We start from the raw sequence: 27,615 nt of genomic DNA, 5'->3' as shown, positions 1-27,615 counted from the left end.
TAAGTAATGAATCCCCAGCCTTTCCTTAAAGGTACTGTTATGGTTTGAATGTCCTCTCCCAAGCTTATGTTGAATATTAATCTCCAAGTTGTAGTGTTGGGAAGGGAGGCCTTTAGGAAGTGATTGGATTGTGAAGGCTCTGCCTTCATAAATGGATAAATGCATTAATGCATTAATGGGTTATTGGATTATTTTGGGAGTAGATCTGGTGGCTTTTTAAGAAGAAGAAGAGAGAGCTGAGCAGGCACACTATCACACTGTTGCCTTCTGGCCAAGTGATGCCCTGTGCCACCTTGAGACTGCAGAATGTTCTTGCCAGCAAGAAGGCCTTTGCCAATGTACCCTCTCAGCCTTGGATTTCCGAGCCTACAGAACGGTAAGAAATAAATCTCATTTCTTGATAAATCACCCAGGTTTAGGCATTGTTATAAGCAACAGAAAAAAGACTAATACGCACATTATAATCAAATTGTCAAAAGCTAAACAAAAAGACACTTTGGAAAGCAGCAAAGGCAAAGTGACTTGTTACATACAATGGAACCCCAGTAAGAGTAGTGACAGATTTTTTTCTGCAGACCCTTACAGGAGAGAAGAGAGTAGGATGATATGTTCAGAATCCTGAAAGGAAAAATAGTGCTAAGGAAGAATACTGTACACAGCAATCTCTCTTTCAAACATGAATAAGAGATAAAAACTTTCTTAATCAACAAAAGCTGTGGGAGTTTATCACTAGACTTGCCTTAGAAAAAGTGCTAATGGGAGTTCTTAAAGATGAAGGAAGAAGACACAAGTTAGGAACATGAAAACACATGTAAACATAAAACAGTGGTAAAAGTAAGTACAGTGTCAAATTCAAAACAATCTAATACTGTGAGGGATGGGTAAATCAATTATATCTGTAATATAATGGTTAAAAGAGTATCTTAAAGCTATTTAAATAGTTAGAAGGCTGTTTAAAAGGTATTAAAAACAGCAATAGCTACAATAATTTTCAAGGGATATAAATAATAAGAAAACAGAAATTGTGACATCAAAACCAGAAAATGTGGGGGAAAGGGTAGGAAACACACAGAGATGGTTTATACAACCTAAATTAAGTTTTTAGCATAAAATAGCCTGTTGTTAGTTTGTCTGATGTAAGCCTCAGAGTAGCCACAAAGGAAAAGCCTACAATCTATATCTATATCTATATCTATTCATATCTATATATATATATAATAAAAAGGAAGTATTTGAAATATAACACTAAAGAAAACCATCAAACCATAAAGAAAGAAAGGAAGAGATGAAGAGAAAAGATACACAAAACAAGCAAAAAACAATGAACACAATAATACTTTCAGTCCCTATCTATCAGTAATTACTTTGAATAGAAAAGGATTATATTACCCAATCAAAGGCATAGAGTGGATAAGTGGATAAAAACAAACAAACAAACAAAACCAAGACTCAACTGCATAACCCCCACTCCCCTTGTTCACACTTTTACTTTCCACAGTTTCACTTACTCATGATCAACAAGAAGTATAAGGGTGAATACAGTCCAATAAGATCTTTTGAAAGAGAGAAAGAGGCCAAATTCACACAGCTTTTAAGCAGTGTATAGTTATAACTGTTTCATTTTATCATTCATTATTGTTGTTAAACTCTTACTATGGATAATTACAAGTATTCTCACCACAAAGATAAGACAAATATTTGAGGTGATGGATATGTTAATTAGACTGTTCTGATCATTACATATTCTATACATATACCCAAATATCACACTGTACTGAAACTTGCTCGATGTTTGAAGAAGGCAGAACCCCATGCTGCACCACCATTGATGATGGCAGCCCCAAGGCATTCAGCAGAAGAGGCAGGTCATGCAACCAGACCTCTGCCTACCCATGCAGAAGGCAGGACCCTGATCCATGCCATCAATGATGGAGAAGGAAGCCAGGCAGGCAGGAGAATAGGCCACCCATCCACTCTTATCCCTTCCCAACCCATGCAGTAGGCAGGATCCTTCATCACACCACTATCACAAGGCTTTACACAACTTCCATGGAGGTGGCCTACAACAGCCACCACCACAGCTACTAGTGTTGCAAGGATGACTCACTGCCTTAGTAAAACCCATGACCACCTTGTAGGTGGCCCACCACATATTTGACTTCATTGACACAAGAAGTGTCACTGGAGGAGCCTGGAAGAAAAGGAAGAAGTCTTTCTTCTCAAAGTCCGCTCCTGAATAGTAGAAGAACCAACTTATCTGTCAGATAACCAGAAATCAACGTAGAGATACTAGAAATATGAAAAAATTAGAAAATATGACATCACCAGAGGAATTCAGTAACTCTCAAGTACCAGACCATACACAACAGGGAACAATTGAAGTGACTGAAAAGGAATTAGAAGGAACTATCTTAAGGAAACTCAATGCAAAAAGAGTGGACTCTGTAAGACAACACAATGAAATGAGAAAAAATATCCAGGATATGATGGATGAAATTTACAAAGCTATTAAAACCTTTAAAAAGAATGTAGCAGAACTTCTGGAACTGAAAGACACTTTCAGTGAAATAAAAGAATGCAACCAAGAACTTAAGTAGCAGATTAGAACAAGCAGAAGAAAGAATTTCTGAACTTGATGATGGTCCTTATGAAAAAACCCAGGAAGACAAAAAAAAAAAAAAAAATAAAGAAAGAAAATAAAGGAAAAAAGAATTTTAAAAAAGGAAGAACTTGTAAGAGAGCCAGAAAACAACCTTAAGTGCATAAACATCTGAATCATGGGTGTTCCTGAATGGGAGGAGAAAAGAAAGGCATTGAAAATCTGTTCAAAATAATAATAACAAAAATCTTCCCTGGTATAAGGAGAGACACAGACATTCAAAACCAGGAAACTTAAAGATCCCCAAATAGTTTCAAACCAAAAAGATCTTTTTACAGAGAAATTATAGTCAAACGGGCAAAGCTCAAAGACAAAAACAGAATATGAAAAGCAACAGGAGAAAAGTATCAAGTCAGTTATAAAGGAAACCCCATCATACAGACATCAAATTTCTCAAATGAATCTCTATAGGTGAGAAGAAAATGGCATGACATAGTCAAAATAGTATAAGAAAAAAACTGTCAGCCAAAAATACTATCCAGAAAGTTTATCCATCAGAAATGAGGGAGAGATAGTGTATTTCCCAGACAAACAAAATCTGTGAGTTCCTCACCACATGACCAGTCCTGCAAGAAATTCTTAAGGGAGTCCTGCATCTGGAATCCATAAAAACAATAATCACTACCACAAATACACAAGTAAGAACAAAACCCACTAACAAAATAGAAATGCAAATGAGAAATACAAATGAAACTAAATCTTAGCACCTCAAAAATACCCCATAAACATTGAAGACCCACAATCCAAGAGGAAAAAAGAAAAAAAAAAAAAAAAGCATATTGAAAACATCTAAACAAAAAGCCATAAAATGCCAGGAACAAGATAATACCTCTGAATAACAACTCTAAATGAAAATGGATTAAACTCCCCACTAAAAAGACACAGACTGACAGATTGGATCAAAAAGCAAGACCCAACTTTATGTTATCTTTTAGAGACTCATTTCACCAGTAAAGATGCACACAGACTGATAGTGAAGGGCTGGAATAAGATTTACCACACACATGGAAACCCAAAATAAGCAGTAGTAGCTATTTTTATATAGGATAAAATAAACTTTAAATCGAAAACCATAAAATGACAAATCCCACTATGTAAAGATAAAGGGAGTAAACCAGCAGGAAGACATCATCCAGGCAACAAATTAACAGAGAGACACAGGATTTAAACAACACTTTAGAGTAATTGGTCCAGGCAGATATCTACAGAACATTTCTTCCAACAACTACAGAACATACATTCTTCTCATTAGCACATGGAACATTCTCCAAGATAGGTCACATGTTAGGTCACAAATCTAGTCTCAATAGCTGTAAAAAACTGAATTCTTCTCAGCTATCTTTTTCAGACCGCAATGGATTATAAGTAGAAATAAATAAAAAGCAAAACTCAGGACTCTATGCAAATTCATGGAAATAAAAAACATGTTCCTAAATGAACTATGGTCCAAGAAATAATTAAGCAGGAAAATAAAAATTCCTAGGGAACAATGAAAATAAAGACAGATCATATCAAGACCTGTGAGATACTGCAAAAGTAGTACAAAGAGGGAAGTTCATACCAGTAAAGGCTTACATCAAAAGAATAGAAAGATTTCAAGTAAACCTAACTCTACTCCTATAGAATTAGAAAATTAAGAATAATCCAATCCCAAAGTTGGTAGATGGAAAGAAATAATTAAGACTAGAGCAGGACTAAATGATATGAGACCCCCCCAAACAATACAAAAGATCAATGAAACACAAAGTTTATTTTTTTTAAGAAGATAAACAAAATAGACAAACCATGAGCTAGGTTTTTAACCAAAAACAAGCAGAGAGAAGACCCAAATAGCAAAAATCAGAAATGAAAAAGGAGACATTACAACTGATTCTGCAGAAATAAAAAAAAATATTAGAGACTACTATAAACAATTATATGCCGACAAATTTGGAAACCTGGAGGAAATGGATGTATTTCTGGACACATAAATACTACCATGACTGAACCAAGAAGAAATACTAAATCTAAACAGAGTAATAAGAAGCAGTGAGATTGAAGCAGTCATCATCATTCTCCCAAGAAATAAAATCCCAGGATTGTATTGCTTTACCGTTGAAATCTACCAAATGTTTAAAGAGGAATTAATACCAATTCTCTTCAAACTATTCCAAAAAATTGAAAAAAATGTTCCTCTCCCAAACTCACTGATGGGGCCAGCCTCGCCTTAATGCCAAAATGAGAAAAAGATCCAACAGAAAATGAAAACTACAAGACAACATCTCTTATGAACAGACACAGAAATCTTCAGTAAAACACTAGGAATCAGAATACAGCCAACACATCAAAAATATTACATAACATGATCAAATGGGATGCATACCAGAAATGGGATGGTTCAACATATTCAGTTGAATAAATTTGACACATAACATTAGCAAAATCAAGAACAAAATCCATATGATTATGTTCATAAACATAGACAAAGCATTCAACAAATATCAGCATCACTTCCTCAGAAAGCCTCTCAGTAATCTATGTGTATTTCAACATAATAAAAGCCATCTATGACAAGCCCACTACCAATATCATCCCGAATGGGGAAAAACTGAAGGCTTTTCCCTTAAGAACAGTAACAAGACAATTCTGATTTAATGTAGTACTGGATGTACTAGCCAGAGCCATCAGGCAAGAGAAAGAAATAAATGGTATCCAGATTGAAAAAGACAAAGTCAAACCATCGCTACTTGCAAATAACTTGATCTTATACACACAAAAAACCTAAGGACTCTATGAAAAAACTCTTATATCTGGTTAATAATTTCAAGAATGTTATAGGATACAAAAATCAATTGCATTTGTACTATCTCATATCAAAAATAGATATCAAGAAGGTAAGCTGATTTACAACAGTCACCAAAAAAAAAAAAAAAAAAAAAAAAAAAAGAAGAAGAAGAAGAAGAAGGAAGCAAGAAAGAAAAAGATACCTAGGAAACAATTCAATCAAGGAGGGGAAATATCTCTACAATAACTGCAAACCACTACTGAAAGAAATTAAAGAGGACACAAAAGATGGAAGAACATTCCGTGCTCTTGGATTGGAAGGGTTAACACTGTGAAAATGTCCACTCTACCAAAAGCAATCTATAGAGTCTATGGATTCAGTGAAGTCCCCATCAAAATACCAATGACATTCCTCACAGAAATAGAAAAAAAAAAAAAACAACAAACCCTAACATGCATATGGAACAACAGTTGACTCTGAATAGCCAAGCAATACTGAACAACAACAAAACACAAAGCTGGAGGCATAACGCTCCCTGAATTCAAATTGTACTACAAAATTATAATAACCAAAACAGTACGGTACTGTTAGACTCTTAGAGCAGTGGAACAGAATAGGAAACCGAGAAATCAACTGACAGATTCCCTGCCAATTGATATTTGCCAAATGCAGCAAAACCTACATTGGGGAAAAGACTGCCTCTTCAATAAATGGTGTTGGACAAACTGGATATACATATACACAAGAATGAAACTCGAACAGCTCTTCTCACCATATAACAAAATCAACTCTAAAAGTATAGAAGACTTAAGTATAAGACCTGAAAATATAAAACTACCTAGGGAAAATATATGGAAAACACTTCAGGAACTAGGACTGGGCACAGACTTTGTGAAGAACAGCCCAGAAACACAAGCAACAGAAGAAAAAATTAATAAATTGGATTATATCAAACTAAAAATCTTCTACACAGCTAAGGAAACAGTCAACAGGTGACAACCTGCAGAGGGAGAGAAAATATTTGCAAACTATATATCACACAAAGAATAAATATCCAGAACATGCAAGGAACTCATGAAATTTTACAGTAAAAAACCAAGTAACCCTATTAAAAACTGGGCAAAGGAGCTGAATAAACATTTTATGTATGTATGTTTGTATGTATGTATGTATGTATGTATGCATGTATGTATGTATTTATAATATTCATGAGATACAAAGGTAAGTGTCACCCCTCCTGCCCATGATGTGAGGGCCAGGTTCATACTGGGTGCATACCCATTACCAGAAGTTATTATTGTACCCCTTGTCCCCACCCAATTATCCCCCAACCTCCCTCCCCATTCCCCTCTCCCCTTCAACTCCTCTTTGTAGACCTAGGAATGTTGCCTCTTTCTGTTAGACCACAGCACTACTGTGGTCTTTCTTTCCTTCCTTCCTTTCTCTCTTAGCTCCCACATATGAGTGAGCACATGTGGTATTCCTCCCTCTGTGCTTTGCTTATTTCACTCAACATAAGTTTCTCCAGCTTCATCCATGTTGTTGCAATTGAGAGTATTTCATTCCTTTTTATGGCATAGTATTCCATGGTGTATATATACCACAGCTTCCTTATCCAGTCATCCATTGATGGACATTTAGGTTGGTTCCATATTTTGGTTATTGTAAACAGAGCTGTGATGAACATGGGAGTGCAGGTTTCTCTTCGACATGATGATTTCCATTCCTCTGGGTATATACCCAGAAGAGGGATTGCTGGATCATATGGAAGATCTATCTGTAGTTGTTTGAGAAAACTCCATACTGTTTTCCATAGTGGTTGTACTAACTTACAGCCCACCAATTGTGCAGTAGTGTTCCCTTTTCTCCACACCCTTGCAGGCATTTGTTATTCACCATCTTTTTGATTATAGCCAGTCTAACTGGAGTGAGGTGGTAACTCTATGTCGTTTTAATTTGCATTTCCCTGATGACTAGTGATGTAGAGCATTTTTTCATGTATCTGTTGGCCATGTGTATGTCTTCCTTTGAAAAATGTCTGTTCAGCTCCTTTGCCCATATTTTAATTGGGTCATGAGTTTTTTTTACTGTGTAATTGCTTGAGTTCTATGTATATTCTGCATATTAATCCCTTGTTGGAGGCATAGTTAGCAAAATTTATCTCCCACTCTGTAGGTTGTCTTTTCACTCTGTTGATTGTTTCCTTTGCTGTGCAGAAACTTTTTAGTTTGATGCAGTCCCATTTGTTTATTTTTTCTTTTGCTGCTTGTGCTTTCAGACTCATATCCATAAAGCCTGTGCCCTGACCTAACTGCTAAAATGTTTCCCCTATATTTTCCGTTAGTAATTTTACAGTTTCAGGCCTTATACCTAGGTCTTTAATCCATTTTGAGTTGATTTTAGTGTATGGTGACAGATGCATATCTAGTTTCATTCTTCTGTATATGGATATCTAGTTTTCCCAGTACCACTTGTTGAAGAGGCAATCTTTTCCCCAATGTAGATTTTTGTTGCATTTGTCTAATGTCAGATGGCTATGAGCCTGAAGAGTGACTTCTGGGTTCTCTATTCTACTTCACTGGTCTGAATGTCTATTTTGATACCAGTGTCATGCTATTTTAGTTACAACAGCTTTGTAGTATAATTTGAAGTCAGACAGAGTTATGCCTCATGATATGCCTGATGATATGACTCTCCAATGACTTCTGTAAACTGTTTTCTTGTGAGTATTTTTTGATTCTGGCTTATGGATGCGTGAAATGAATGACATTATTGGTAGAAGAAATTGGAGCAGGAACTAGCAATACTTTGGTAGAGGTAGGTGCACTACCAATAATGCAGTACAGTGTTATTTGAAGTGAGCTTGAATTTATTGTAAATATATGTTGAAAATGCTAGAGAAAAAGCAAACAAATATGTAAGGAATAGGCTAAGGAAGATGAGAAAATGGAATCATATAATATACTCAGTGCAAGTCATAGATGGCCAGAAAAGAGTTGAAGATGAAAATGGGAACAAAGAATGAGAGCAAAGAGTTCAAAACAGCAACAAATACATGATAGATATTAACCCAACTATTCAAAATCACTTTAAACATCACCAAATATACCAATTAAAAGATAGATACTGTCAGAGTAGATCAGAAAACAAAACCCAGTAATAGTTATGTTTTTTTTTTACAAGAAACCAAGTTAAAATGTAAATTCACATACATTAAAAGTAAAGGAATTGAGAAACTTATACCATGCTAACACTAACCAAAAGAAAGCTAGAGAGCTACATTTGTTTCAAACAAATCCATCTTCAGAGTAAAGAAATTTATAAGATCTATACATACAATGTAATCCCAATCAAAATGAAGGAAATTTCTCTTTTAGATATTGATAATCTGATCATAAAATTTATGTGGAGATTATAATAACCTAGAAAAGTTAATATTGAAGGAGGAGAACAAAGTCAGAGACCTGAACCAACCGAACACAATCTCAAGACTTGTTATAAAGCTACAGTAATCAAGATGGTGTGATATTGGTGAAAAAATAGACAGATAAATTAATGGAACAGAATTGAGCCTGTAATAGATCTACACCAATGTAGTTAACAAATCTTTGAAAAAGAAGCAAATAGGGAAAGGGTGGTCTTTTCAACAAATGTTGCTGGAACAGGACATTCGCATTCACTACAATATCAATTGTTGCCAAGGACTTAGGCGAAAGGGAAGGATGAGTAGTCAGAGCACAGAGGATTTTGGAGGCAGTGAAACTATTCTGTATAATACTACAATGGTAGGTGCATGTCATTATATATTACTCAACACCCATATTATGTAAGCTATGAACTTTGGTTGATGATAATATTTCAATGTTGGTTCATCAATTGTAGCTAATGAACCATAGTGGTGAGGGTTGGTGATTGTGGGAGAGGCTATGGGTTGGTGTGAGGAGGAGTTCTGGGGGTCTGTGTACTTTCCAGTGATTTTTGCTGTGAACCTAAAACTGCCTAAAAAAATCTGTTAATGGAAAAAAAAATTTGGCTCTAATTTACAAATTTATCCAGACTGGTGTTTGCATTAGTCTGTGACTATAAAGTGCTTAATGCTGTTCCCATCACCATCATTTGGGGTGGGATAGGAATTCTATGTGATGGATGTGAGATGTCACTAAACTAGAAGCAGAGAAGCAGGATTTTAAGACAATATCTTGTAGCGATGCATTGGTGAGACTTTATGTTACCCAGTTTCCAACTACTCATTCCTAAAGAACAAAGCAAAGATTAGACTAGATGACATCAGACATCTCTTCTATCTTTAAATTACTTATAATTATTTTATTCTATAAAAAGTAAGGTCCAGGCAGGAAACTCAGCTCAGCAGAAGGGAGGAGAAGTAGAACAGAGACACATCTCTCTCAAGGAATGAAATCATTGCTCTGGAGAGAACAACGGAGCTTATTTTATCCAAAATAAGGGGGAGTGTTTCCTTTAGAGTTTAGAGCTATGTGAGTCAGTCAGCAACCTCTACTGCTCTTTGTTCTGGATGAAGGTTCAGCAAGACCTGGACTCACTGAACTCTTAAAAGTTATAAAATCAAACTTTTCTGACCCTCATTTTAGCCAAGTGGTGCTGTAATTATTAACTACGTCAATATTTATTATGAAAGATGCTGATTAGTCTTAACTGAATTACATCACACAATCAGTAAGCTTTGGTGAACTTGGTTGAACTCCATTTTTTTTCTTGGAGAAGAGGGTGCAAGAGGCAGGGGACATGGGTTCCTATCTCAGCTGTATGCAGTCTGTGTGCCCTTGACCAAGTCACCGAGTCTCCAAGACTTGGCTTCCTCAAACATAAAATGGGAATCATTGTACCTTAGGCAAAGGTAAGTCAGAGTATCAAAAGTGGATGTGAAAATTCTCTGTATATCTGTAAATTGTCAGAATCCATATAAACCTGACCCATGAAACATGGTTTAACCAGGTCTCAATTTTTTATACTAAAATGGCTTAGAAATAATTGTACTAGTTTTGTAAAGATATTAATGTAGAATACAATACACATTTTTTTACACAACATGCTTTTGCACAATATTGTCATTAATGATCTCCTAAATTATATATTCCACCTGTATTTAGATCCTCATGAACACTGTCATCTACAGTTCAGGTCTGCACATTATTGTGGTTCTGTGCTGTGGGTTCATTAAATGATTTCCCTACCTCCCCTCCTCTGTTGAATCCACAATTGTTTTTCTGTCTATAACTTCCCTTCCTTGATGTGCATTATCACTTTCTATTATTTCTCACAATGGCAGATGAAGAACAATTGCTGTGAGTAGCTGTGTTTGGAGGCAACTAGGAGACACCACCATTTCTCAAGCCCTCCCCATGAAATTCTCTGGGCTTGACTCTTTCTTCACTTACACTGGGCAGATTTCATCTCTGCAATGATGGCAAGGGGAGAATTATATCTTTTATAACTTTTCTTGAGCCCTTCTGACCTGTAACCCTTGGAATGAAATAAGGGGCTTCTGTTTGGTGGGAAGCCTGTTGCTTTATGAAGTGAGTCAGTGAGATGCACTTTCAGAGTAAATAATGTTTAGGGGGTTTGGTTTTGCTAAAATTCTTCTTGAGGTAGCTGTGGTGTAAGCTACAGTGCATCACAAGGGGGATCAGATGATCTCAGTTCAGATCCCATTTCTGCCACCTGTGAGCTGTGTGACACTGACAGGTCTCCTCTTCTCCCAGTCTCTCTTCCCCCATTTGAAAAGTGAAAAATATCTGCCTTCTGGTGTTTTAATTATAGATTTTATGGTGAAAGTTGTGTAAATTTATTACCCAATATCTTCATATATATTTGGTCACTTCAGATATATGGAAATGTTATTTATTTTATGTGTAGGTAACTGTAATGTTAACAATATACTAAATGTTTGAAAGGTTTCCATTATTGAGAGCAACATCTCCTAGTGATGATATAGCAATAATAAAGTGGCAAACTTTGGGAGTGCTGCTTTCCTTCTTTGTTTTATAGGCATTTGCTATGATTTATTTTTCTGAAGGTATATGGTAAGGGAAGTTTGTGATTAGATTTCATTCAAAAAGTCATCTATTACATTAGTCATGTGTTTTATTCAATATAGCCATGAAAATCGAACTTCTCTGAAGAAATGATTTATACATGGTGTCAAGGAAATAGCTCTGAGCTCAGAACCAGCTTAAGTGAATGAATTGGTGGTATTAGGATTCTTTTCTGTTCTGCACAAAGCGGCTGTCTGTGGCCAAAAATGCTGGAAGATGTTAGAAATTGTTCTTCCAGGAGATGCTGCATGTGCTGGTGCTGCACGTGTGGTGCTCACTCTTTCTGTGCTAGTAATACCAGCAGGTCCCAGAGTGGGCTGGGAATTAGAATTACCTAGAGGGACTATCAAAGTATAGATTTCTAGTGTTCATCATAGGGATGCTGAGTCAGGATCCATATGGGAAGAGATTTAAATGGGGTTCTGAAGGCATCAACTGATCATTGGTCTAAACAGAATGTGTGGGGCTGATAAATTGCTCAAGCATCACAGGTTGAATAAGCAGAGGTTCAAATTTGAGTCTTCTGTATAAAACCTGTGTGGCACCTAAAATGAATTTCGGCTTATTTGACCTCAGTTTCTCTGTTTGTAAAACAGGGCAAATAATACCGCTGAATGTATTGGTGTGAAGATTAATTGTAATCTGTATACCAATTGCCTGGGCATTGTGTGGCACATCATAGGGCACCCATAATTGTCAGCCAGAACAGTCACCTTTCCATTTATGAATGAATTTGAGAAATATTTGAAGTTGTATGTGGCAAATAAAGATAGAAAAATTACAATGAATATCTCAGCCTGAATAAGGCGCAGTATATAGTCTAATTAGTGTCTTGCTTTGCTATTATCTGCCTCTCCTTTTCTAGTTCTCAAAAGTCTATGTCCCTGTGTTCACTGTGCATTTTGGCACGAAGCCCGTCATGGTGTTGCATGGATATGAAGCAGTGAAGGAAGCCCTGATTGATATGGGGGAGGAGTTTTCTGTAAGAGGCAATTTCCCTGTGTTTGAAAGAACCAATAAAGGACATGGTAAGTGTGCACGTGTCTGTGTCAGTATTGGTAATCGGGGTGGGAGGACTTAAAACAGAGACTCAAACATCTCCTCAGGCAGACCTTGGCCCAACCATGTATCTGCCAAGTGTCACTTCACTCTTCCTTGCCTGGGATCTCCCTCCTAGATTCTGCTCCCTGTCTGTTAGGGATCATTTTCAGCAATGGGAAGAGACGGAAAGAGACCCAGAGCTTTTCGCTCATGACGCTGCGGAATTTTGGGATGGGGAAGAGGAGCACTGAGGACCGTGTTCAAGAGGAAGCCCGCTGCCTTGTGGAGGAGCTGAGAAAAACCAACGGTGGGTGCCTCATTGCTCTGTAGTGCTGACTTTAACAGACTGCTCTCTCCTGCAGTGACATCCTTGGAAACATCTCAGGAGCAGCTAGATCTTTCATTACAGGCAGTGGTGGTCAGCCCTCACGTGGAGGAGGGCTGCTTTGAAGCAGAGACTAAGGGAGCTTTTGTGTATGTGTATTGTGTGTGCAGGTACAATTGTGTGTAGAGTGTGGTTTAATCCTATTTTCTTCCCAACATTGTTTCTTTGACTTCAAATCATAAAATAGGTTTAAGTTAATTTCTGAAAGAATTAATGAGAACTGTTTTCCCCGTAGCATGCATGTGGGTTACCTATTCCGGAATATTTCAACAGAAAATACTTGGAGACCAGACATAGTGTGAGTATGTTCGAGCTTATGTAGCTGGAACAAAGTCACATATTATTTCATTCAATTGCGTTATATTTGTACCACAAGCATCGCTGACATATCTGGGGGTTTTCTTCAGGGTGGTGCCTGTTCTGTCCACTAATGATGCCATTTAGGGTTTTAATTGCTTAGGCATGTCTCACCACAATTCTCATCAGTTATTATTTCTCTGTAAAGACCACAGTATTTAAAAGCAGCCAGCATTAATTATTTCTTGTTACCCACTAATTACTGTACTGATTTATTCATCTTAAGCAAATATATGCTAGAACAGAATTCTCTAAAATATGCAAATGGAAATTTAAAAAACAGATTTATTCAACTAGATTTCTGATATTAGCATTTACTCTTTACTCTGTCTTCCATAAGGGTAACTTGGCTCTGTTTTCAGTTTTCCATATCTCTTTGCCTAATATTCAGTGAATTTTGACGTACAAATTTGTGGTAGTTAATTTCCTCCCACTGCCAACTCTACTCAAGTATGAAGTGTTTGTCATAATGAATCTGATTATCAGCTTGGTTTTCAAATTCCCTTGTTTTTAAGTTTTCTTTTCCAAATGAAGTGAAAGGAAAGACTAAAAATCAGATCTTACCTGTGAATCACACACATACACACAGATGCACAGGCACACACTCCCCCAAACATCACCAATTACCCTCCTACCTAGTGGCTAAAATAAAACATTTCTCAAAACTCAAAGCCTTGATATTTTTAAAGAAACCTGGTATAGAAGCTGGTAACTCAGCAGGTTTCCTGTTGTTCCATGCCCTACCATTTATTCAGAACACTTTTGATTCAGGTCACCTTACTAAGCCTCCATGGTGTGAATTTGGGAGCTCTTTATGTATGCAGTTCTTTGATCATTTGAGTATAAGAAACTCATTTTATAGACTTGCCACAAGAAAGAAATCAAAAAAACAAACAAAATAATCCACTCCCCTGTGACAAGTTCTTAACCTGTAAAATAATAGATTTGGCCTAACTGATGGACAAAAAGTTTCTAAAACATATCATTCTGTTGATGGCTGTGCTGAATAATATCGCATAATCCAAAAAAAGTTAGCTTTAACAAATAAATTAAATTTGGATGATAATTGGAATTTAAGGAAATTTAGTTCCTAAGGAAGGGAATGCATTTTCTTTTCTTTTCTTTTTTTTTACATTGAAATGATAAATAAGAAGACTCCATTTATCACTTTAGTTTTTAAATTTTCCTTACCTGGAATTTATATATAAAATAAAATTTCCACATTTCTTTTTTTAGACAAACAAATCCATCTTATGCTTACTGTTTATTTATATGAGTTTTTCCTCTCATATAAAATGCATGCATACTGCTTTTCATATTTGTTCCTTCAAATAACGTGAATTTAGACACAGTCTCTCTCTTTAGTTCCTCTTTATTGGCACAACATGTAATTCTTTCAGCTATTCAATATATATAAACATTTTCCAGGTCCTCAAATATTCTCTCACTTTTTATCTCAAAGCTTTATGGTCTATAGACATTGCAGACAGATGCGATTCTGCTTTGAAAACTTGAATTCTGGGTTTTTAAAAACTATTTTTTATTTTCTTCCAAAATAACAGACACCTTGGGTTACAAGGGTGTAAATAAAGGCAGGAGATGTGAATCGAGCATTTGAAATATCAAAATTTCATTATTTAACTAGTGAGATTGTAATGGTCAACTGAAGCTTAAGGTTGAAGTGATGTGTTGATTTTATGCATGCTGAATTCCTTTTTGCTCTTTAGGGAATTTATAGATAAGAAAATTTCTAAATTACCTTTACTTCTAATATAGTCAAAGTGTTTTAAATGTGCATTTTAATATTGTTTTTAATTTTTTAGCTTCACCGTGTGATCCCACTTTTCTCCTGGGCTGTGCTCCCTGCAATGTGATCTGCTCCATTATTTTCCAGAGTCGTTTTGATTATAAAGATCAGAGTTTTCTTAACTTGATGGAGAAATTCCATGAAAACATCAGGATTCAAGCTCCCTATGGATCCTGGTGAGGCCAAGTCACTTTCTTTATGAGAAACCACTAGTGCTCTTTTTTATGACAAGTCCAAAATTCTCTGTGCACCATGCTGTGGAGTGAAGGTTTGCACACCACAGTCCTGCCTGAGCCTGATAGAGTGCTCATCTGGGAAAGATGTCCAAGCCACAATTTTACCCACAGGAAAACAGGTGCCTAAATATAGGGCTGGCTTTCAAGTACATTAGATCCTTGGCCTGTGGTTTTTCCACTAAACACCAAAGCCATTTCTATAAAGTACTTGTCAACTTTCCAAAGGATGCCCATATCACTCAATGGACAGCCAGGCCCTTTTCGAAGGCCTCCATTACTAACAAGTCTTGCAATGCAATGAACACTTAGGGACCACTTTGTCCAACTATTTGGCAGAAATATTCTGATTTAGGAAGAGAATATCTCCTCCAAGGAGGAAGAATATTGGTGGCCATAGAAGCTGCCAGGAAACACTGAGTAGGGTGAGGGTGTTTTATGCTTCAGCTGGTATCCTAGCTGACAAGGTAACTGGGTTGGGAATGACAAAATAATTGGTTTGATCTGTATGAACCATAAACGAACATCACAATTTTCCCTGTGCTGAATTGGCAAGCCTTTCACTAGGCCTAAATAATAATTGTGTGTTCTTAGAGAAGTCACTGCTGCTCTTCTGCATATGTAATTCAGTTTCAAGATGTCTCTGAGCCCCTCACACTTCTAAAATACTGATTTGATTTCTGAGGCAGCTCGATAGAAATAAAAACAGCAAGGACTCACTTTATGCTCTAAATCAGGTTGGGCAAACTCCCTTATCCTCTGTTGTCATCTACAAAATTTTCATCATAATCATTCACGTCATTTAAAATTTTCAGGCTAAAGGGCAGAATTGATGAAAAAAATGAGGAAATTGATATAAAGTTGTTTTTATACTAAAAAATGATGTCTGAGTCTAGAAAACGGTTATACCTTTGATATTCTCTCAGAATTTTCTCCCTCAAATTGTTCGATGGGCAAAGAGAATTACTCACGTATATACAATGTAAAGTTCCCTCCCAAGATGGACACCACATTGTTTTCATATTTATAGCTATGATTTCTAAATAGGGCTTGGTATATGGTGTATGTCTTCATTACATGTTTCTTATTTAATAAATTTTTGTTTCCTCTTTTAGTTCTGCAATACTTTTCCTTCTCTAGTTGCTTATTTCCCAGGAATTCATAACAAATTATTTAAAAATATTGCTAATGTAAAAAGATATATTTTGGAGAAAATAAAAGAACACCAAGAATCTTTGGTCGTTAAGAATCCTCGAGACTATTGATTGTTTCCTCATCAAAATGGAGCAGGTAAAATGTTAGTAACAGCTCAGTCCTTTGATTCCTTGCACATTTGGTAGTTTACTGAATAGTTCTGTTTTTACTAGGAATGTTTCAGTGGTCAGGCCAGTAATGCTTGACAAGCATTTTAAGTACCTATAGTGTGCACAAGACTGCACTAAACATTGCAGAAAAGATATAATTATATAATAGTTACCTAATTCGAATACATTGACCCTGTTCTTTAGATATAAATAATCTACTGGAGGAGTAACGGAATGCACATCTCAGGTGGATGGAAACAATTACAAATAAATTAGAAAATACAAAATATCATGTCGTAATATGAAGATGTACAAGTGTTTTATCCTCTTCTGTATTTTGGAAAAATTTGACTAATAATTGGTTTTAATTCTTTTAAATTTTTTGGTGAAATTCAACAGTGAAGTCATTTGGTCTTCCTGGACTTTTCTTTTTCTTTTCATTTTTTTTTTTTGGAGTTTTTTGTTTACTAATTCTTTACTTGCTGTAGGTGTGTTCACATTTTCTATTTAACTTTGAATCAGTTTTGGTGATTTTTTGTTCATAGGAAGCTTTTCATTTATCAAAATTATCTACTATGTTGATATAAAATTGTTTATATTATACTTTTATTATAGGATTATATTATTGTTATATTAGAACTTATAATATATTTTAGTTTTTAAAATCATTAGTATTGTCCCTACTTTCATTTTTGATTTATTTATTGTTGTCTCTTCTTTTTATACTCAGTCAGTTTAACTAAGTGTTTCTCAATGTTGTCGATCTTTCCAAAGGAATGTTATTTCCTGTCATTGATTGTTCTAATACTTTTCTCCTTTTAAAAAAATCTCTTTTTCCTTCTGGTGGCTTTGAGTCTAGTTTGCTGGTTTTTTTGGTAGTTCCTAGATTATTAAGTTATAGTGTTGATTAGAGGTACAGTTGAAATCTGGTATTGATCAGATCTTATATTTCTTTATTGATGTTTTGTCTAGATAGTCTATCCATTATTAAAAATTGGGTATTCAAGTCTCCCACTATTTTTCTATAACTCTCTACTTGTCCCCTCAATACTGTCCATTATTTGCTTTATATATTTTGGGACTCTTTTGATTGATGCATATACATTTATAATGTTATATCTTCTTGATGAGTTCACCATTTTTCCAATATAAAATGTCTTTGCTTCTTTTAACAATTTTTGCTTAACATCACTCTGTTTGATATTAGTATAAGCATCCCAGCTCTCTTTAGTTATAATTCACATGCAAAATTTTTCCATTTTTTTCACTTTTAACTTTTTGTATCTTTGGATATGAAGTTAGTCATGTATAGACAGTACATAGGTGTTTTATTTTTTAAATCTTTTCTCTCAAGATGTGCATTTTTTAAAAAATTTCTTTCTTTTTTTTTTTAGTTTTATTTTATTTATTTATTTATTTTTTTAATTTTATTTTGTCGATATACATTGTAGCTGATTATTGCTCCCCATCACCAAAACCTCCCTCCCTTCTCCCTCCCCCCCTCCCCCCCAACAATGTCCTTTCTGTTTGCTTGTCGTATCAACTTCAAATAATTGTGGTTGTTATATCTTCTTCCCCCCCCCCGGTTTGTGTGTGTGTGTGTGTGTGTGTGTGAATTTATATATTAATTTTTAGCTCCCACCAATAAGTGAGAACATGTGGTATTTCTCTTTCTGTGCCTGACTTGTTTCACTTAATATAATTCTCTCAAGGTCCATCCATGTTGTTGCAAATGGCAGTATTTCATTCGTTTTGATAGCTGAGTAGTATTCCATTGTGTAGATGTACCACATTTTCCGTATCCACTCATCTGATGATGGGCATTTGGGCTGGTTCCAACTCTTGGCTATTGTAAAGAGTGCTGCGATAAACATTGGGGAACAGGTATACCTTCGACTTGATGATTTCCATTCCTCTGGGTATATTCCCAACAGTGGGATAGTTGGGTCGTATGGTAGATCTATCTGCAATAGTTTGAGGAATCTCCATACCATTTTCCATAGAGGCTGCACCATTTTGCAGTCCCACCAACAATGTATGAGAGTTCCTTTTTCTCCGCAGCCTCGCCAGCATTTATTGTTCAGAGTCTTTTGGATTTTAGCCATCCTAACTGGGGTTAGATGGTATCTCAATGTGGTTTTGATTTGCATTTCCCGGATGCTGAGTGATGTTGAGCATTTTTTCATATGTCTGTTGGCCATTTGGATATCTTCCTTAGAGAAATGCCCACTTAGCTCTTTTGCCCATTTTTTAATTGGGTTGCTTGTTTTCTTCTTGTAAAGTTGTTTGAGTTCCTTATATATTCTGGATATTAATCCTTTGTCAGATGTATATTTTGCAAATATTTTCTCCCACTCTGTTGGTTGTCTTTTAACTCTATTAAATGTTTCTTTTGCTGTGCAGAAGCTTTTTAGTTTGATATAATCCCATTTGTTTATTTTTCCTTTGGTTGCCCGTGCTTTTGGGGTCGTATTCATGAAGTCTGTGCCCAGTCCTATTTCCTGAAGTGTTTCTCCTATGTTTTCTTTAAGAAGTTTATTGTTTCAGGGTGTATATTTAAATCCTTAATCCATTTTGAGTTGATTTTAGTATACGGTGAGAAGGATGTGCATTTTAAATGGTAAGTTTAAGCCATGTACCATTAAATTTATCAGTTATATTCAAAAACTTATTTGAGCTATGTTATTTCTTTCTATGTGGCTAACATAATTTTGCCTTTTAATTTTGCAATATTGATTTACTTTATGTGTGATCAGTTATTTTCTAGAAAACTTTTTTGATTCATTCCTGATTTCTTTCCTTGCATATTTTAATTTTTTTAGTAGTTATCATGAGGGTTATATTTACATCCTGAATTTATAATAATCTAGTTTTAATTAATAGTAAATTATCTTTAAATTATATACATTAACTCTGCTTCCTTCCAACTCAATTTTCCCTTTCTGTTGTAGTCATCACAAATTACATCTTTATACCCTGTGTCCCAATACTACAGTTATATTATGATTGTGTTCTGCATTTTTAAAAATCATCAAAAACTAAAAAGATCACATACAAAAACATAACAATATAAGCTTTTATATTTCCTGTATATAGGTATTTTTAATATTTCATAATTAAAAGGATTTTTAGTTCTTACTATGGTTTTATTTATCTTCTATTGTCATATTTTTCAGCATGAAAGCTGAGTCCCTTTAGTATTTCTTGTAGGGCAGACCTTCCTGGGAGGAATCTGCTTATCTTTGCTTTTATATTGGAACGTCTTAATTTCTTCTTTATTATGTAAGGTTAGGTTTGCCAGATATAGGATTCTTAGTTGACAGTTTTTTCTGTCAGCACTTTAAATATATCATTATAATGATTTTTTGACTCTATAGTTTCTGAAGAAAAATCAATTCTTACTATTATTGAGGATCCTTTGCATGTTATGAGTCACTTCTTTCTTGCTGCTTTCAACATTTCCTCTTTGTCCTTGATTTTGGACAGTTTAATCAAACCATGCCTTGTTATGATTCTCTTTGGTTTTACCATTTGGGGAACTTATTGAGCTCCCTAGTTGTGTAGATTCGTGTCTTTCATCATATTTGGAAAGTTTTTAGCTTTTGTTTCTTCAGATATTTTTCTGTCCTTTTTCTCTCTACTCTTTCAGGTACTCCCATGGTGTGTATATTGGTAGATGTGATGGAATTTCACAGGATCCTAAGGCTTTGCTCAGTTTTCCTTGTTCCTTTTTTTCCCTGCTACTCCATCTGGGTAATTTCTGTTGTCCTGCCATTATGTATGCTACTTATTTCTCCTGCCTACTCAAGCCTGCTTTTCAATCACTTTGGTGAATTGTTTTTTAAGCTATTGTCTTTTTACTCCAAAATTTTTATTTTTTTAGCTAATAATTTCTTTCTTATCATTGATATTCCCAACTTTTTCAAAATTGTTTTCCTGATTTCCTTTAGTTCTTTGTATATGGTTTCATTCAACTCTCCTAGAATATTTACAGCATTTGACTTAGAGGTTTCACTTAGTAAGTCTAATGCTGAGCTTCCTCAGGGATGGTTTCTGTCAAATACTTTTTTTTTTAGCTGTTAATAGGCCATATTCCTTGTTTATTTGTATCTCGTGTAATTTTTTGTTAATTTATTAACTCTGGAAATAAGATTTTCTGTCTTCTCTAACAATTGTCATTGTTACTTGATATAGTCTGCAGTCATCCCTTTATTTAGCCACTTTCCAAATTAATTTGGCAAAGACTTGATCACTCAGATTTATTTTTTGTTATGTCTGCCATCATTCATTGACCTGACAGGTTTCCTTAAGTTTTTAGAATAAAAGTAAGAAAAATACTCATATATTCTTCAGTTTTTAAAATTTTGTGTTTTGAAATCCACTCATCCTTTGTCTATTGGGAAGTTGCTTTAGCCTGTGGGGATTGAAACAATGGCCAGGCTTTGTGCTAGCCCATCACCAATCCTTGACCCTGTGTAATCTGTCTGATGAAACTATTTTGGGAATCTAGAGTCTGGTCAAGCATCCAGGGGAGTGCTTGATGAAAAAAATGTCTGGTAAATTAAGGTAAATGTGACATCTCACATAGAGGCTAACATTCCTCATACACAAGCTCCATGACAGGCAGTTTGGGGAGCAGTGTACTGTGCTGCTGTGTTGCTGTGCAACCTGCTCATCCCAAGCTGGGCAACAGGAAACTTTGTCTTCAAAAAATCAGAGTTGTGTCTTAAGACATTTCATAGAATTTTGAGGCAAGCTAGGACATTGAGGTCAAGGTTTTAAGAGAGATGGCAGTGTAACCTCAATATGTGCTGTCCTGCGCCACCTTGAGTTCATGCTCCCTTAATTCTGGCATGGTGCTCCTCATCAACCACAGCCTTGGCAAAAGTAGTCCCAGGAGCAGATTATGTGTTACACCAATGTGCCATAAAGTTTGGCAGCATTTACATGGTGTTGACTCTGCAGACATGCAGAATGCACCAGCAATGGGGCCACGGCAGCCTCCACCCAGATTTGAAAAGATGTTATGGACAGCCCATGCACTCAGGTAGAGATATGTAGCAGGGGTCAAGCCATAGCAGAGACTCCCTGCAAGAGCAATGCCTAGTGGGAATGGAGCCACTCCCAAGACTCCAGGACAGTAGGGCCACAAAAATGCAACTCCAAACTTGGAAATCTGCCGGTAGGATACTATAACCTGTGAGAGCTGCTGGCACTGAGCCTAGCAAAGAAATAGGAGTGGGGCTGCCTGAATCCTTGGGGGCCTGACCCTTGCCCAACTGTGCCCAGGATGTGAGATGTGGTGTTAAAGGAGATTACTCTCTAGCTTTAAAATAAAGCGCAGTTTTCCCTATTGGGTTTTGGACTTCTTTGGAAATAGCTAACCCTTTCTCATTGGCTGTCCCTCCCTTTTAGAATGGAAATGTTTATCCTATGTCTGTCCCTCCATTATATTTTGGAAGCACATAACTTGTTAACTCTGTAGATTTAAAGCTGAAGAGTAACTTGCGTCAGGATGAATTGTTCCTTGAGTCTCATACACATCCAATATAGACAAGTGGGGACTTGGGACTATGACTTTTTTGACTGTTGGGATAGAATAAATATATTTTTCATTGTGAGAGGGCATACATTTTGGGTGCTAGGCATGAAGTGTTATAGTTTAAATGTGTTTCCCACAATTCGTGTTTGAAAACCTAATCCCCAAATGAACAGTGTTGGGAAGTAGAGCCTAATAAGTAAGTGGTGATCAGTTCATGAGAGCTCTGTGGATTTGTTGTTAAAGTGAGCTCTGCCCCTTTTGACTTTTCTTCATCTCACCCTCTCCTGCCCTTCCACCTTCCACCATGGGATGATGCAGCACAGAGGCCTTCACCAGAGGCTAGCATCATGCTCTTGGATTTCCCAGCCTTGAGAACAATGAAAAATATATTTATTATATAAAAATACTTTACCCGGTCTCTGATTCTCTGTTATAGCAAAACAAACAGACTAAGACAGGGCACCAATAGGCTTCTGCTTATGTGTTTTTTAAAGAAATATGCTGCATGGCACACCTGGCTGGAAAGAGTCTCATGAATGGAATTTTTTGGCATGCATGGAAGAAGGTGGTAGGAAATAAAGTTTGGGTCAACTGCTCTACTTTCTGTGCCATACTATAGAGTAGTTCTTCCTGATAATACACTCCCCAGTTTCTGTGTTTGCTAACTTTATAATAAAGTGTGCTATTTTGAATTCACTGTAATTAAATACATTAATAAATAATTTGTCAGATAATGTATCAAATCATTTCCAGGAAAAGCACATTCAGCAGTCTGAATTTACTATTGAAAACTTGGCAACCACTGCATGTGATTTATTTGTTGCTGGCACAGAGACCACAAGCACCGCTCTGAGCTATGTACTCCTGCTCCTGCTGAAGCACCCAGAGGTCAGAGGTACGATGACAGGTGATGAGCAGAGTAAACTTCAGCAAAGATGGTGGGAAAACACTGTTAGTTTCCTCCATCCTGTTTCTTTTAGAGAAACTTCATTATTTCAATGCCTGTGACAGCAGCTGCTGTCTTCACAGAGAATAGATCAAAGGGCAATAATTAACTCAAGACAGGATGAAGTTGTAACCTAATTGTCACAACAGGAAGATATATCGAGGAAGAATAGCTAATCTCTCTCTTAATAACCCTATAAGTTTCCATATTTGGAAGCAGCAAGTGCTAGAGAAGGTAGAGAATGAGGCTCTTCCTGTCCAAGTTCCCTCCATGACTCCTTTTATCCGGTAACTAATTTTTTCCTACAGGAAAAGGGAGGCTCATTCTCTAGAGAAACTGAGCCTAAGAAGCCCTATACTCAGGGACACTGGGCAGTGAGAGAGAAACAGTGAGGTGTGGGCTGGAAAGGAAGGTTTGGTAAGAGTCCTGTGCTTGAATTCTGAGGCTCTTAGCTTTTCCCTCCATCTCTCTTCTGGAAATTCAGCAGCCAGACTTATCCTTCCAAGAGTGAATAAGAGTTCTTGGTATTTTGCCATTTAAATAGAAAATTCTTGCACAATTCCAGCACAGTGAGTGCAATAAAAATATGCTCCCCAAGACACAAGGTCATAAAATTTCAGAACACGAGGATTAAAGTAAAATCCTAAAAATTTTCAGAGAGATATGTCATATCATGCATAAAGATTAGGATTCAGACAGTACCAGAATTCTCAAGAGTAACCATTGCCTTGTGTACTGTGAATAAAAGTATTTTCTGACCTGCACATTTACCAAAAATATTACCTCTTTTTTTTACTTTTTCTAAAAAATACTGGATGATTTGCTCCACCCAAATATCTGAAACCAAGTCAGAGGAAGTCATGGGCTGCAGGAATCGGGAGGCCTCATGGAGGAGAATGAGAGTGTCAGGGAGGCTGCTGGTCACCAGGCCTAGAAAACACCCACCTCAGAAAGGACCAGGTGGAAAAAGCAGGTGTGAGGACAGACACCAAGAACAAAAGAGAAGTGATGGATTTTATGAGGTTTCCCAATAACTGGGAAATTGTTACCAGTGGTTTCAAACATCTACCTCAGCACTTGGGAATAATTCTAACTTGGGAAATAGAAAATTATGATTTGAAATAAAAAGACAGATTAAGTTCCAGAAAATACCATGTATAAAATGTAATCATAGATGACTCATGAGGGAAGAATTTTTATGTAGTCAGAATGATGTAAACTATGACCAAAACTTGTAGTCTACATATATTCGGGAAAATGGGGTGAGGGGAAGTGTGTGACTGTGTGTCTCAGTGTGTATGTTTGTGTATGTGTGAATATTTGTGGGTGTGGGTGTGAATATAGGGGCTGGAGAGGATGAAAATTCTCATCTCTCATAGTAGTAAATGGTTAAGTAATTAATATAAACAGTTGTTATTTAGAAATATGAATATGAATTTAAAAGAATGCTCAAAGTGGCCACATTTGGGCAGTGGGAAGATAAAGAGAGTGCCATTGCAAATTTTACACACACACACACACACACACACACACACACACACACACACACACACACACAAAAAAAAAAAAAAACAAAAAAAAAACGGGGGGGGAAGAAGACATAACAACCACAATTACTTGAAGTTGATACGACAAGCAAACAGAAAGGACATTGTTGGGTGGGAGGGACGGGAGGGAGAAGGGAGGGAGGTTTCGGTGATGGGCCACAATAATCAATCACATTGTATATCGACAAAATAAAAATTAAAAAAAAATTAATGTATAATTTAGTCTTTTTATTTTAAGCAAAGAGTTTTAACTGTTTTCTTTTGGGGTTGTTATTGAGAGGTATTGTCTTGTTCCTGGCATTTTATGGCTTTTTGTTTAGGTGTTTCGTAATTTGTTCTTTTCCTCTCCTTTGATTATTGGTTCAATGTTTGTGGGGGGTTTTTGAAGTGTTAAGATTTAGTTTCCTTCATCTTTCTCATTTGCATTTCTGTTTTATTAGTGGATTTTGTTCTTACTTGTGTACTTGTGGTAGGGAATATATTTTTGCATTCCTGATGCAGGACTCCCCTGAGAATTTCTTGCATGGTCATGTGGTGATGAACTCTAACAGGTTTTGTTTGTCTGGGAAATACACCATCTCTCTCTCACATTTCTGAAGGATAGCCTTGATGGGTATAGTATTCTTGCCTGGCAGGTTTTTTCTTTTAGTATTTTGAAGATGTCATCTGATTTTCTTTTCACCTGTAGAGTTTCAGCTGAGAAGGCTGCTGTTTGTCTGCTGGGGGCCCTCTTATTAGTGACTTGATGCTTTTCTCTAGCTGCTTTCAGGATTCTGTTTTGTCTTTGAGCTTTTCCAATTTGACTATAATGTGCCTCTACGAGGATCTTCTTGGATGGAAACTGTTGGGGGATATTTGATCTTCCTGGATCTGGACATCTAGTCTCTCCCTATTCCTGGGATGCTTGCCACTATTATTTCATTGAGTAGATTTTCAATGCCTTTTCCTTTCTCCTCCCCTTCAGGAATACCCATGATTCAGATTTTTGTGCACTTAAGGTTGTCTGCTAACTCTCATAGACATTCTTCAGTTTCAAAAATCTTTTCTTTTTTTCCCCTCTGCCTTTATTTGATAAAGACCAACTTCATGTTTGGAAATTATTTCATCTGCTTGATCTGATCTGCTGCTGACGTTTTTGGTTGCATTTTTTTTTTTTTTTTAAAGATGACCGGTAAGGGGATCTTAACCCTTGACTTGGTGTTGGCAGCACCACGCTCACCCAGTGAGCGAACCGGCCATCCGTATATGGGATCCGAACCCGGGGCCTTGGTGTTATCAGCACCGCACTCTCCCGAGTGAGCCATGGGCCGGCCCTTGGTTGCATTTTTTATTTCATTAAATGTGCCTTTCCGTTCCAGAAGTTCTGCTGCATTGTTTTTTAAGGTATTTATCTCTATGTAAATTGCATCCCTCCTATCCTGGATATTTTTTCTCATTTCATTGGATTGTCTTATAGAGTCCTCTCTTATCTCACTGAGTTTCCTTAAGATAGTTCCTCAGAATTCCTTTCCAGTCATTTCAAGCATTCCCTGTTTTGTAGGGTCTGGTACTTGAGAGTGTCTGAATTCCTTAGGCAGTGTCATATTTTCTGAATTTTTCATATTTCTAATATCTCTACATTGATTTCTGGTCATCTGGAAGATCAGTTGCTTCTTCTATTACTCAGTAGTGGACCTTGAGGAGAAAGACATCTTCCTCTTTTCCCAGGGTCCTCCAGTGACTCTCCTTGTGTCGATGAAGTCAAGTATCTGGTTGGCCACCTGCATAGTGGTCATAGATATTACTATGTTAGTGTGCCATCGTTGCAAATGTTGTAGCTGTGTTGGTGCCTGTTGTGAACCACTTCCACAGAAGCTGTGTGAAACCTTTTGGCGGTGGCACAGCACATGGTTTTCTGCTTCTGTACAGGCTGGGTAGTGTTGTGGGCAGGTGACTGGCCTGTTCTCTTGCCTGCCTGGGTGTCTCCCACATCAGTGGTGGCATGGCACTTGGTCCTGCCTTTTGCATTGTTGATGTGGGAGTCTGCTTGCATGGTTGGTCTGTTGTCCTGCCTGCATGAAGGCACAGTCCTGATGGTCCAATCATCTCTTAATGGCCCCAGCTTCCACAATCATATTGGGCATTTAGTTTTCAAGATGTGCTTATGTCATTCTGCCTCTGGCCTCGCAATGTTTATGTTCTTCTCACATACAAATATAATCATTTCATCCTCACAGCCCCAGAGTCTTAACTTGTTCCAGCACCTACTCAAATGGCCAAGTCTACAGTCTCATCTATGAGCCTGTGAAATCAGAACATGCTATCTACATCCAAGATACAATGCTGGGAATAGCGCAGGGTACATAATCCCTTTCTGAAAGGAAGCAACACAAAAGAAGAAAGGAGTAACAGGTCCACAGCATGTCTGAAAAACAGCAGGACAGACATGGAAACTTAAAGTGAAGAATAATCTCCCTTTTCTTGTAGTCCAGCAGACTCTGTGCACTGGTGTGGGGGTTGGGTCTCCAACTCCCTGGGCCGACCTACCCCTGTGGCTTTACTGGGCTCAGCCAATGCTTCAGTTCCCCAAGCTGGCATTTCAAGTTGGTAGCTGTACAGTTCAGGGGTCCCGTACAGGTGGTCGTGCTGCTTTCACAATTCTGTCAGGCATGGTCATTATGGGAACTCCCTGTTGCAAGTCCAACCCCACAGTTTTCCTTGGCATTGCTCTAGTGGAAACACACTGTGATGACTCTGCCCCTGTGACAAATCACTTCCCGGATCCCAGGTTTTTCTATACAGGCTTTGAAATCTGGGTGGAGGCTCCCATACCTCCACAGGTCTTGAATTCTATGAGTCCGTGGACTTTCCACATGGATGCCATGAAGGCTTTTGGCTTGTATCTTCTGAAGCAGTGGGTCCAGGAGCCATGGTCCAACTGAGCCATGGCTGGAGAAGCCAGAACGGCTAGAATGTG

At 36.9% G+C, this 27,615-nt stretch overlaps 1 pseudogene; it reads left to right on the top strand.

The window, feature by feature from the left end:
• The first annotated feature begins 278 nt into the window (after window positions 1-278).
• On the top strand, window positions 279-27,580 carry LOC134381773 (cytochrome P450 2C18-like; annotated as a pseudogene).
• The last annotated feature ends 35 nt before the right edge of the window (window positions 27,581-27,615 follow it).

Source organism: Cynocephalus volans, chromosome 7 (assembly GCF_027409185.1).
Source record: "Cynocephalus volans isolate mCynVol1 chromosome 7, mCynVol1.pri, whole genome shotgun sequence".
NCBI classification, from domain to species: domain Eukaryota; kingdom Metazoa; phylum Chordata; class Mammalia; order Dermoptera; family Cynocephalidae; genus Cynocephalus; species Cynocephalus volans.
The sequence above is the reverse complement of the archived record's forward strand: the minus strand, read 5'-3'. Positions and strand labels throughout refer to the sequence as shown.